Source organism: Vanellus vanellus, assembly GCF_965231255.1.
Source record: "Vanellus vanellus genome assembly, chromosome: 3".
Taxonomy (NCBI): Eukaryota; Metazoa; Chordata; class Aves; order Charadriiformes; family Charadriidae; genus Vanellus; species Vanellus vanellus.
The window spans coordinates 70,142,989-70,154,218 of record NC_138907.1 but is presented as its reverse complement, the minus strand read 5'-3'; positions in this window follow the sequence as shown (position 1 = coordinate 70,154,218).

Genomic DNA, 11,230 nt, shown 5'->3' with positions numbered 1-11,230 from the left:
CTGCACGAGGTAGAAGGTTTGAGTGTGTGTACAGGTGCCTGCATAGCTCTGCAGGAGAATATACACTTCAGCTCTTGCAGCAGCAACTTGTAAATCCATAATAACGTGTGCAAACTGGCAAGGTTCTAGACTGTAAGGTGACTCTCTGTTATGTCATATTTTAAAAATAATTTCTACTCAAAATTCTGTATATTAAAGATATTTTTTTTCACAGGCTGTCTGAACAGAAAGCACCAGCTACCTGAGAGCAGTGTCAGAGTCAGGACATGCATTTTTTAGGATAGATTTGTCAACAACTCATAAAACCTAATTTCTAACCTTGATGGACTATACCATGGAAAAGCATTGATAGTTAACCTCATACATGTGTTGTAAGCAGACCACTGTCAATGTACTTTAAGGAACACAGCAGGTACATCATAAAGACATGACTATAGAAGCAAACAAAAAATAAGGGCTTTTTAAACCATGACAAAGAATTCCAACTTCACAATGAGGTGCAAGTGTTTTTCTTTTGTTCACTTTTATGTGTGTCCATATGTGCATATTTCATCAGTGCTGAAGGAATTATTTTTGAAAACAGAAGACTTCTCCTCAATGAAAGAGCACATACTCTCCAGAAAAAGTGAAAAAGTATAAAGCCTTAAGTCAAGATGTCCTGCCTTTCTTTCCCTGGCCCTAAACCTTTCCATCTTTCTAAGAATGTCAGAATTTTACCATGGAGGCAATGATGGTATAAAATAACTAGGTAGAGTCAGTAAAAGCCTATGCATCCAGTTAGTTGACATCAGCAAGAGGTGTCATGCTCAAAATATGTGCGAATAACGTGTATAAGATTGTGCAGACATCTGGTAGAGAGAAAAATTTTACTTACATCCAGTACTGAGACAGACAGTAAGACTGCTGTCTTCAGAGCTATAAAAAAGAATTCATATGGTTATGCTGAACATGTGGCTGCTCAAGGAAGATGTTTCTCAAAGACTGTCAGGAAAGGGAAAACACAACCAGGACTGCTTTCGTATTTCCATGTTTAGTGGTTTACAATAGTGGAATTTGGGGCCTGCTATCTATTATAGTGGAGGGAGTAAGTCATGGCATCATCTGGTTTAAAGGCCCATAGCTGTTGTTTTTTTCCATCTAGGATCAGACAAAGCGGCATGAGGCTCCACATAATTAAGATCAACTATCCCACAGCGGCAAGGAAAGCAGAAGAGATTTCATTGGGAAGCAAGACTGACTACAGTACTTTAGAGACATGATTGTAAACAGAAGAAGCAAACCAGAGAACGTTTAACAGGAAAATAGCACCCTGACCCTCTCTGGATTAAATGCTATCAATCAAGTTTAAATTTAGCTCCTACATGGTCCCAGATGAAAAGAAGGCTGTAGGGGCAAGGAAAGCTTAACGCCTGAGAATATTTGTATTGCATGGCAAGGAAAACAAGCCTAAAGTCAACAAAGGGCAGCCTGTAAAAACAAACAGTCCTGATGAGAATGGCACTGCCACCAGAAAGCTTATTAGCAGCCAGAAGCAGAAGAACTGTCTCTCTGCTCTTTCTTTGCTGACTGCCCCCAGCCCAGCACTACCGCAGTGCTTCTGACTCAGCTGCTGCCTCCCTCCTAGCATAACCCCTGAGCACTTGCCAGTACCCACACAATGCACGCCCTCAGCGTGAAGTGTGTTTCCCCAGGGTGAGCTGGGCCATAGTGGGAGGCAGGAGTGGAAAAAGAGCAGGAAATATCTGAGGGGTTTTTTCAAATAATAGTAATGCATACATACGCACATAGTAATTGTCTTTATCTGCTCTAAGATAAACCAGCAGAGGCAAAATTTGGGTGTAAAATGATGAGAATAAACACTGCCATGCCCACCAGCAAGCACATGGCATTTCAGAAATCATGTGAATTCCAAAACCAATGTCCCGTCTGTCATCACCTATTCACTGTGGGGGGAGTCACAGCTGTAGGGCAATGAGACGCCTCATTTCCTCCCGGTGCGTGGGAAAACACAGCCATGAATTTGGACTGAGCTAAGATATTTGGTGATCAGTAAGGAACACAAAATACATTTTTTTGCCTTGAGCAACAAGAGGCAATTTTCACATATCTGCATTTAGGTACCTGAAAGTGAGCAGTTTGATGATTTCATAGCCCATTGAAACAGCTGTTTTAGATTTTGCACCTGTAGGTTTTATACTGGTGACAAGGATCCATTCTGGAGATCAAGTTCATCTTAACATGTTGCGGAGTGTTAGGTCTCTAAGGTGACAGTCATACTTGCAAGGGTTTTTGTTTGCAAACACCATTTCATCCTTTTGTCTTCTCTGTTAAGACCACCAAACTGCTGGACAAATGGACAAAAAGGTACAAATTCTTGGGAAGATCCTCAAACATAGCAAGTTGAAAAGGAACCTCTATTCTCTACAACAATCTGACTACTTTTCTGCATCATCATCATATCACCTTTCACCTTCCCAGCTTTACTGCACTATTTGACTCCTTTCCTCCTCCAAACCCACTCATGCACATTAAGCAGCTAACACCTGGGCAGTGTCCTAGTGTCTTGACTACCGGTACATATTTATGTACATAAACATATGACCTGACACAGTCTTCATTTTTCATAAGCTTTGTGGGTTTGCCCGCATTAGTGGAAACTGAGGTTAGTAAATGCATTGTCTTGGTCAAATGCATTGACCTAGTCACTGTCTGTTCTCTCATGAAGAAACCCACTAGACTGTGCATAATCTGGAATAGGTGGCAGAGCTAGACCCTACACAGTTGGGGTAAATGCTGGTTCAGACATGTCCCTTGTAAAATCAGTGGCAAAGTTCTTGTCAATTCAGCAGAGAAAACCCTACTCCAGGGCTGACTCTTCTTTTCTTTACCTGTTACCTGTTCTGTCAGGGTGCAATGGGAAGATGAAGCTTGAGATAAAACCCTTGCATTTAAAGCACCTATATTTATATAACACAATAGTACACAGCTTTGAGTTGGCTTCATTTTTTGATGTCTGTATCACTTTTTTTTTCACTTAGATGCATGCAAAGTAGAAAGGATATCCATCAAACTAGAGGACCCATGCACATATATGCAAATTTAGTAATAAATTTAAATACAGTGTAAGAAAAAAGCAACTAAGACTTGAATCCAACCTCTTAGGAAACACATTTAAACTGAAATAGTAAGAACACAGAATGCTCTTCTATGTGCATTTTATGAAAGACATAAATCACAGCAGTATAATTACAATTATGCAGCTAAAGTATCTAGCATTTCTGACAATAAATAAGAAAGTTTGAGGCTCAAGAATTTGCAGTGATACTTAGAACTCTTTCACTTTAGGCCTTTGATTGCATAAATCTGTAATCTACAACCAGACTTTCTTAAGGGTAACTTTTACCCTATAGATTGTACAGTTAAACAAGATTCATCCCGACTCCATTCATGTTCTTTTGGGTTTTTGGCATTACCTTCCATGGCAGCAGGAGCTATAGCTGAATTGCATTTTCTTTTGCAAACAGAATGAGGAAATTAAAAAAACAGGGCCAGGTACCTATTGTGCTGCATATGTTGAGATGACTTGGAATAAAGAAGAAAGACAAAAATGAGTGAATGGTGAATGAGACAGGTGCCCTAGTGGTGGAAGACACAGAGAAGGCAGAGTTACTGAATGCCTTCTTTTCTTCGGTCTTCACTGCTAAAGCTGTCCCTCATGAATCCCATACTCTGAAGGCAAAGGGGAAGGTCTGGAGAGAGGAATATTTTCCCTCAGTTGAGGAGGACTGTGTCAGAGACCACTTGGCCAAGCTGGACATTCACAAGTCCATGGGCCCTGATGGCATGCATCCGCGAGTGCTGAGAGAGCTGGCGGATGTTATTGCTAGACCACTCTCCATTGTCTTTGAACGGTCATGGAGAACAGGAGAGGTGCCTGAGGACTGGAGGAAGGCTGACATCACTCCAATCTTCAAAAAAGGCAAGAAGGAGGACCCAGGGAACTACAGACCAGTTAGTCTCACCTCTGTCCCTCGGAAGGTAATGGAGCGACTCATTCTGGATGTCATCTCCAAACACGTTGAGGAACAGGAAGTTATTGGAAGTGGTCAACATGGATTTACCAAGAGTAAATCATGCTTGACCAATCTGATAGCTTTCTATGACGTTATAACTGGTTGGCTGGATGAGGGGAGAGTCGTGAATGTCATCTACCTTGACTTCAGCAAGGCTTTTGACACTGTCTCCCATAACATCCTCATTAGGAAGCTGAGGAAGTATGGGCTAGATGAGGTGACAGTGAGGTGAATTGAGAGTTGGCTGCGGGACAGAACTCAGAGGGTTGTGATCAGCGGCACAGAGTCTAGTTGGAGGCCTGTAACCAGTGGTGTCCCCCAGGGGTCAATACTTGGTCCAATTTTGTTTAATATATTCATTAATGACCTGGATGAGGGGACAGAGTGTATCCTCAGCAAGTTTGCTGATGATACCAAACTGGGTGGGGTGGCTGACACCCCAGAGGGCCGTGCTGCCATCCAGCGTGACCTGGACAGGCTGGAGAGCTGGGCAGAGAAGAACCTAATGAGGTTCAACAAAAGCAAGTGCAAGGTCCTGCACCTGGGGAGGAAGAATGCTAGGCACCAGTACAGGTTAGGGGCGGACCTGCTGGGAAGTAGCTCTGAGGAGAAGGATCCGGGGGTTGTGGTAGACAGTAAATTATCCATGGCCCAGCAATGTGCCCTTGTTGCCAAAAAGGCCAATGGAATCCTGGGCTGCATAGGGAAGAGTGTGGCCAGTAGGTCAAGGGAGGTCATTCTCTCCCTCTACTCAGCACTGGTGAGGCCACAACTGGAATACTGTGTCCAGTTTGGGGCTCCCCAGTTCAAGAGGGACAGGGAACTGCTGGAGCGAGTCCAGAGAAGAGCAACTAAGATGATTAAGGGCTTGGAGCATCTCCCTTATGAGGAAAGGCTGAGAGAGCTGGGACTCTTTAGCCTGGAGAAGAGAAGGCTGAGGGGAGACCTTATTATGGCGTACAAGTATCTAAAGGGTGGGTTGAAGGAGGATGGAGCCAGGCTCTTTTCAATGGTTCCCAGTGACAGGACGAGGGGCAATGGGCACAAGTTAGAACACAGGAAGTTCCGTTCAAATACACGGAAACACTTCTTTACGGTGAGGGTGACAGAGCACTGGCACAGGCTGCCCAGGGAGGTTGTGGAGTCCCCTTCTCTGGAGCTTTTCAAGACCCGCCTGGATGCAGTCCTGAGTAATGTGCTCTAGGCAATCCTGCTTTAGCAGGGGAGTTGGACTAGATGATCTCTAGAGGTCCCTTCCAACTCTGAAAATTCTGTGATTCTGTGAAATTAAATCTACAGTATTAAATAATTTGTTCATAAGCAAAACTGATTCCTCAGTGCCTCACAATGTTTGCATACTCTTGCTTCAGGTTTAGAACAACAGTTCTGTGTAAAAGAGTTTGAGGCTCTTCCCCTAAAAAAAAATAAGACAATAAAAAGAAAATAAGAAACTAATAAGGAAGAAAGGTTGAAAGTTGCCTATGTTGCTCTAGAGAATGTGGGAAAATCATAGACAGTATTAGACTGACATATTATTTTACAGAGGTATTTAAAATAAAGTCTCCTTTGAAATCCCATGAGAAACACCCGTGTCCTGGTATGTCTAGTGGAAAGAATGCTGGCAAAAGTCTTCAAAAAGTCACACAAGTGGTAAAACGTCCATAGGTAAAAATCATTAGGGGAGTCCGTACTCTCCAGCTCTACTGCATGATACCAGACTGGTATTTACCTTCCAAAAAGTTGCTCTTCTCTCTTGGCAAATATGATGATAAGGATGAAAAAACTACAGGTTGAGGTTATTTCAGGCTCCACACGTGTTCATCCTTGGTTGCTCAACAGCGGCTGTGAGCAAGCGTTCTGGCTCATCCAGTGCTGGTGACAAACATAGTGACAAATGCAGAAAAGCACCTCGCTTTTTCAGGGCTGTAACCAAACTCCTACTGTCCCAGTTTGGTAGCAGAAACTGTAAGATGTGGCGTGGAGCAGCGAGAAGCATCTCCCGTGGCCCCGGTTGCATGGCATTGGAGGGTGCCCCCAGGGCAGCTTTACATGCCTCCTGGCTGCAGACTTGAATAGGAATGGAGAAGAAAAAGGGCAGAATCAGTAGAAAATCGTGGCAGGCGTTCAGGTTCTCACAGAGTTTTACTGACATTAACTAGCCTTCAGACAGCCCCGCCAAGAAAAGTGTCTGAAGGTCTGTTTGGGTGAAGGTATGCCTCCATGGGGTGCCTGAGACCAGCCTCAGGAGCAAAGCTGGTGGGTCTTGACCTCCATCTTCCTCCCAAAGGGGCTGACCACCATCTGAGGCCGCCTGACTGCCCTCAGGAGCTGGGCGGCTTTGGGAGTGTTTCTTGCATTAAACCCTTGTCACAGGTCAGTTACTTCGCCCAGTTATACTTCCCCTAAAAATACCCATGTCTTGTGGCTTCTGTAGTCACATAACTTCATGTCTCCGTTACTCCTTCCCCAGAGGAATGAAGTATGTCAAGCTGCTGGCAGTTAAACTGTATTTAAAGACATTTTTGTTTTCTGAATCATATTCAGCATGATGCTTGTTTTAATTATATCTTATGCAGAGTGCTGTAAGATGCATGCATGAAAGCCTCTCCATAAATAAACGTCTTTAAATTTATTTTCCTTGAGTCAATTCCTGCTCCTTTCCTGAGGTGCACAAAAGCTGGGATATATGGCCTCCAAAGCCCGACCACCAAACCCAGACACCACACGATGTGGAGCAGTGTCTTCGCACCACTGCTTTGAGGTCTCGCCCGGTGCCATGGTGCTGGGGGGGGGGTTGCCTGCCCCTTGGACTTTGGCTCTGGGGCCTCTGAAACAGGGCGCAAGCAGCCGGGACTGCCTGGGGATATCACCTACTACATCTTCTGTTGGGGCAGACTGTCTCCAAAAGCTACGCTGAGGGCAGTTGTGGGGGGAAAATACAAAAGCTGAGCTGGGGAAACACACTGTGGACACCCTGCTAGCAGCCATCTCCTGCTCCTGGAAGCCGCTGACAGCTGCAGGGGCTGTGCGTGTGGGGCACAGGCCTTGGCCCCAGGCCCAGGTGGCAGTGGAGGTGCTGTGTCCTGCTGTGCCCCATGCCGGGGCTTGGACCCCCTCGGGGCACCCGTGGGCCAGGAGAATGTCACCTGCCATGGGGCCAGGGTGAGGGCAGGGGTGCCAAGGTCAGCCCAGCCGGGGCAGGAGGAGATCAAACAGCAAGGGCAGGCGTAGGCCCGCCCGTCAAAGGACCTCTTTGAGGCTGATAAAAAAGCGATTCATTTTCTGTTCCCGGTTGGGCCCTGTGGAAGAGGCGAGGCTGAGAACAGGCCTGTGAACGGCCCCGGTTGGAGGGCAGCCAGGGGAGGCCACCCTGCCGGCTTTCACAGGACCTCTCGCTGCCACCGGTCACCCGCAGGCAGCCTCAAGCGCTGCTCGGGCTGCCTGGCCATGGTGGCCCTCCCTCCTAACCCCCCCACATCCCCAGCGCTGCCTGCAGAGCCGCCCCGCGCTCAGCTCTGCCAAACCAGCTGTCTCCTGACGGGAGAAAATAATCTGGGATCAAGGACAGGAAACTGGATCCGTATACGCAGGCGAGATGAGAAACTCATGTTTTGTGGCAATCCCCCCCCCCTCCATCAATGCGCTCCTCCGTCCCCCCCTACCCCAAGCAAAGAAAAGTGAAAATAAAACAAATGGAATAAAAGAAGGTACACCCTGCTATTTATTTTTTTTTTTTAACCTTTGCATGAAAAAAAGAAGAAGAGAAAGGAAAGCGTCCAAGTGCAATTTTTTTCTGGCATCAGTGCTCTCTCCTGCTCCCCTTCCCATGACAGCTCCCATGCCCTCATGGCAAATGCACGTGGCTGTCCAAATACCTGTCGGTTTTATGGACAACAGTGCCACACAGAAAGCCCCCGGAGAAGGCCAGGACGAGGGCAGCAGCCCTGTATGGCTGCGAGCCCTGGCGACTGTCTGCCTCTTGCTCCTGCCCCTCATGCATCTTTGTTTCAACACCCTAGCAATCCCTCACATTGCTGCTGCTGCAGCTCACGCCGCCTGGAAATATTTTGAAGGAGCTAACGTGTTGCTTAGAAGAAGAAAACAGCCTTTGATACATTTCTCGAAAAGATGCAATTAAAGAAAAGCAGCCCACAAGCCTTCTGAGCCGGCCGACTGGACAGAAAGTGACTACTAGTCGGTCCTGCATAGAGCAATGGCTGACTGCTGGGAATGAGTAGAACCATCTGGTCCTGCTGCCCTCCATCCCCGCCACCCTCGTGGCGGGTGTTTAACAGGGATGTGCTCACTGCTCTAGTGCCTTTGCCCTAGCAACACAACCAAAGTGTTTGTCAACATGTGAGTGATGTGAATGATGGCGCCTTGTCCGGAGAGGTCTGGATTGCGTGTGTGGTTCTTCTTCACAAAAGCTGGTTTCACCACTCGTCTCACAAAGAGCCTGAGCAGGAAACTGGGAGCTGGGAGGGAAACTTTTCTGGGAGTCAAAAGCATATTTTTCTTCTAATTGCATAGGAACTGCCCTGGCCTTTTGGAATCAGTGGCGTCTAAACTAATAAATAGTAGCAGTCTAAAGCTGAGGAGAAAGGGCTACAATTTTAACAAGTGTCTGCTATTTTTAGGTAATAACAGATCTTCTGCAGAAGTGCTGGAAGCCTGCTATGCCTTGCCACTGGATTGTATCTGAGGGCCTTTATTTCCTTAAAGCTTTACTGAATTAGGTCTAAGGAAGCTGCTTATATCTCCCCATTGTCTTGCTGTCACTAGGTTTAAATGGAAATCTATTCACTGAAATCCCTTTTTTCATCAGTGATTTTTTCCCAGGTTGGATCAGGTGTCAATACTGTCTTTAATGGGAAGGAGCAGGATCATGCCTGAACAATGTTGTCTTCTTTTAATGAAGAACACAGTTTTCCTCAGCTTACTTTTCACCCCCTCACGTTCCCACCAAAAAAAAAGAAAAGTCAAATTCCTTAGTGCTATCCCTTATGACACTTTCTTCTCTCCTTTTCCTGCTCTGGTTGATGTCAAAGTGCATGTTTTCCCATGACCAACTAACTCATCTTGAGGCACATCTCCGTTAATTAACAGTGCAGTTTCTCTCCATTAAAAAAAAAAAAATGCAGCAAAACTGTTCATAAAAAAGGCACAAATATATGAAATCTTTCCATTACCTGTGTCCTGGTTTGAGAAAAATTACACAATGGGTGACCTTTGCAAAAATTTGTTGCTTCTGCAAGACATAGTGCAGTCCTTCCTCATTCAGTGAACAAATATAAAGCAGACAGATCCAGTGGAAGAAAATAGAACTCAGGAGAGAGACTAGATGGAAAGATAAAATCCTAAAAGTCCTGAGGCAGTCTCAACCCAATCCAAGTGGCACCTAAACTTAAAGAAACCTTATATCCTAAAACTGTATAAACACCTGAATGGTCTACCATGGAGAATGAACAAAAGTATCTTGCCTGTAACACATGTGGACAGCCAAGTTTCAATTGACATCTAAGCATGATCAAGGTCCAGAGATGTGTCTTTCCTTCGTCTAGGTCCTCAGAGATGCTCAATCAAAAGATCTTCTTGAAGCCATCTCAAAACTCTACTGTGAGCTAGATACCTACAAAAAGCTGCATCACTGGTTTGGGGATTTGGTTTGGTTTGTATCAATCCCTTTAAATAGTAACTTAGCAATTAGATTACACAGCTAGACTGTGGAGGACCTGACCTTGGCTTTTCCCTTTCAAATCCCCGCTTCTTATGAGGCTGCGCTGACTGCCTGACTCTAGTGTGAGCGGGGGTCTTTCCACCTCTCCTGTTGGTCCTGGATTCAGAAGGTTGGCTAGGGGTTACAGCGCCAGTGAATAAGGGAAGAGCAACTGATGTCATCTACTTGGACTTCTGCAAAGCGTTTGACACTGTTCCACACAATATCCTGGTCTCTAAATTGGAGAGACATGGATTTGACAAATGGACCGCTCAGTGGATAAAGAACTGGCTGCACGGTTGCACTCAAAGAGTTGTGGTCAACGGCTCGATGTCCAAGTGGAGAGCAGTGATGAGTGGCATTCCTCAGGGGTCAGTACTGGGGCCTGTACTGCTCAACATCTTTGTCAGCGACATGGACAGTGGGGTCAAGTTCACCCTCAGCAAGTTTGCCGATGACACCAAGCTGTTTGGCAAGGTAGACATGTTGGAGGGGAGGGATGCCATCCAGAGGGACCTGGACAGGCTGGAGAGGTGGGCCTAAGCCAACCGCATGCACTTCAACAAGGCCGAGTGCAAGGTCTTACACCTGGGTCAGGGCAATCCCAAGCACAAATACAGACTCAGCAGGGAATGGCTGGAGAGCAGCCCTGAGGAGAAGGACCTGGGTGTGCTGATTGACGAGAAGCTCAACATGAGCCAGCAGTGTGCGATCGCAGCCCAGAAGGCTAACCGTATCCTGGGCTGCATCAAAAAAAGTGTGGACAGCAGGTCAAAGGAGGTGATTCTGCCCCTCTGCTCCACTCTTGTGAGACCCCACCTGGAGTACTGCATCCAGCTCTGGAGTCCGCAACATAAGAAGGACATGGACATGCTGGAGCGTGTCCAGAGGAGAGCTACGAGGATGATCCAAGGGCTGGAGCACCTCTCCTATGAGGAGAGGCTGAAAGAGTTGGGGCTGTTCAGGCTGGAGAAGCAAAGGCTCCGGGCACATCTTATTGCAGCCTTCCAGTACCTAAAGGGGGCCTACAGGAGAGCTGGAGAAGGACTTTTTACTAGGGCATGTAGCGATAGGACGAGGGGAAATGGCTTTAAAGTGGAAGAGGGCAGGTTTAGATTAAACATTAGGAAGAAATTTTTTACTTTGAGGGTGGTAAGGCACTGGAACAGGTTGCCCAGAGAAATTGTTGAGGCCTCATCCCTGGAGGTGTTTAAGGCCAGGCTGGATGTGGCCTTGGGCAACCTGGTCTAGTGGGAGGTGTCCCTGCCTATGGCAGGGGGGTTGGAACTTGATGATCTTCAAGGTCCCTTCCAACCTAAACCATTCTTTGATTCTATGATTCTAAAAAAGAACAGTTAGGGAACTCAGATAGTTGCTTGTTCCTGCTCAAAGGAACGTATTAGGTGCAATGGCTGTTCCAGGGCAGAAAGCATGCCCTCCC